The sequence below is a fragment of the Tupaia chinensis genome, unplaced genomic scaffold (assembly GCF_000334495.1).
Source record: "Tupaia chinensis unplaced genomic scaffold, TupChi_1.0 Scaffold000252_1, whole genome shotgun sequence".
NCBI classification, from domain to species: Eukaryota; Metazoa; Chordata; class Mammalia; order Scandentia; family Tupaiidae; genus Tupaia; species Tupaia belangeri.
In genome coordinates, this window is record NW_006159732.1 from 100,424 (window position 1) to 102,746 (window position 2,323).

General features: G+C 62.0%; 1 non-coding gene across 1 annotated transcript in view; it reads left to right on the forward strand.

The window, feature by feature from the left end:
• The first annotated feature begins 786 nt into the window (after positions 1-786).
• The window catches only part of LINC03040 (long intergenic non-protein coding RNA 3040), a 3,624-nt gene continuing 2,087 nt past the window's right edge, over positions 787-2,323 (forward strand). The window contains exons 1-2 of the transcript XR_014904923.1: positions 787-840; positions 1,222-1,356. This is a non-coding gene — a transcript (long intergenic non-protein coding RNA 3040). The remainder of the gene's footprint in view (positions 841-1,221; positions 1,357-2,323) is intronic.

The window sequence follows — 2,323 nt, forward strand, 5'->3', positions numbered from 1 at the left end:
GTAGTGCCGAGTGGTCTGCCCTCCCCTCCCATTCTCGGGTTCCTTTAGGAGTCCTGATTTTGCTTATGGTGTGGCAGTAAGGTCATTGTGCTTTTTGAGAATGCTGGTGGGTTTGTATGCATGTGTCTGGAGGAGGGGTGCCTAGGCATGAGGGTGCACCCCCAAGAGGGTTTACTCACCACCAGGGGTGCATGTGAGCATGGCTGCCGTGGGATCTACACTGAATAGGGGGTGCCTGTGTGTGCCCAGGTGCAGGGGTATGAGCCCGGGTGGAGGGTTGTTTAGGAACTGCACAGCCCCTGCATGTCGGCCGGGCGTCTGTACAAGTATGCGACTCTTCCCATCTCCCTGCTTCCCTACAGCTGCCACTCCTCCGTTCCAGGACTCCTGGGCCCCAGGTAAGGGCCTGGTGAAAACCACATCGATTGGGGGAAGACACAACACCTGAGTCTCACGCCCTGCGGTGGCTGCTGGTGCCCTTGAGCCGCGGTGCCCCACCCAAGGGAGCAGGAGAGGGAGTGCCCTCGCCCAACGGGATGGGGTGAGCCGGGGGAGGAGGCAGCAGCCGGCTTCCAGCTCCCTGGATGGGAGGCTCATTACCGGCACTCGGGACGTTGCCGGGAGGGGAGGTCGAGCCAGGACTTGGCTCTGACTACAAAGGGTGGGGGCACCCCCGGCTCTCCCGCCGGCTGGCCGGGGGAGGGGCTGTGACGTTCGGTGGCCTCATGCCGCCGGGAGGAAGTAGCTAATTGCCGACCTGATGACTGGCGGCCGAGCAGTGGGGTGATGGTGCCACTCGCGGAAGCAGGCGCCCAGGCCGGAGGAGGGGGCCCTTCGGCGGTGGGGTGGGCCCGCACTCTGCCGAGGGCGAGGCGGAGGTGGCCGGACCCAAAGGAGAAGGGGGTCGGGTTTTGTGGAGCCTGCGACCGTGGGAAAGGGCTTCTCCCGGGCTTCCCTCAGCTTCAAGGGAAGAGTTCAGAGGCCCCGGGGCTGAGGGGATTTGGGAAGGGGCTTCAAGGGGACGGGACGGGGTGGCGGCAGACGCTTTCTCATCTTGCTCCCTCTGCGCCTACACGCCGCCTGGGGCCAAGGCTGGTGAGGAAGGAGGGAGTCATGGAAGGTCCTTCCCACCGGAAGACCCCCAGGCACCCAGGCACCGGCAGCCCTCCCTGCTGAGGCCGGACCTCCAGAAGCGCTGAGCCTCCAGCTGTCCTCGTGCAGGAGAGCCGGCTTCAGGCAGAGGGGCCCCACGAGCGAGGGCGAGGCGGCGGGGTGCGGGGCTCCACTGCGGTTGCCGTGCCAGGGGGTCCGGACAGCATCGCTCTGCACCAGGGCCGCACTGTCCTTCCTGCAGCAGTGGGCACCCAGCACGTGGAGCGTCTCCCTGCGGCTGAGCTCCCAGACAGACCTGGCTCGGCCAAGGCCCAAGACCAGGGCAGGGACCTCCCGGGATGGGACCCCACGCTCCAAATTCCCAGGTGCATTAGCCCCAGAGAGCCGCAGTCCGGAGTCCCTAGAAACGGCCCGATCATCCGTAGGTGCTTGCTCTGGGCCCCAGCGCCCCCTGTGGGCAGAAGCGACACGAGTGGGGGAGGGGCTCCACCAGCCAGCTGGGGAGCGGGACAGGGACAGACTTGGCCTTGGGTACGCACGCAGACGCTGCCTCAGGGAACCCCCAGTGTGATGAAAGACACAGAGATGCTGACCTCGAAGCGCTGGACTGACGGGGAAATGCACCCTGTCCTCAGGACGTACCCGACCGGACGGAGGAGGCAGGTTACCCCCTGAGCGCCATTCCGAGGGCTGAAACGCACCGTCTGACATCAGGAAACTCCCAGTCTCTTAAATGGGGGAGACACTTGGATTTTTAGGGAACCCCCCATCTGTTTTACCTCTAGCGATGTAAAAATACAAAACTACAAGTCATCCTGTGAATTTGAGAATCAGATAATCAACGAATAATATTTTACTATGTCTTATACACTATTCAAGACATACTTATACTGTGTAAGTAGGTCCCATGCAGTATTTGGGACATACTTGTACTGTTAAAAAATGAAGTATTAAATTCAACTGGACATCCTGTATTTTTAGTTGCCAAATCTGGTAATGCTAGGCACCTGCAGGTGGAGGGAGGACACTCTCCCATCCCACACTCGGGAAAGCAGGTAAACGCGGCGGCGTGCTCAGGAGGGCAGGGTGGGGCAGCAGGGGAGTCCTGGGGCTCAGTTCGCAGCCGTTTAAAATTCCTTGCAGGCCAGATCCCTAATCCTTCGCGCACAATGGCGGCCTTCTCCCCCGCCGCCCGCGCCCACGCCCTCCC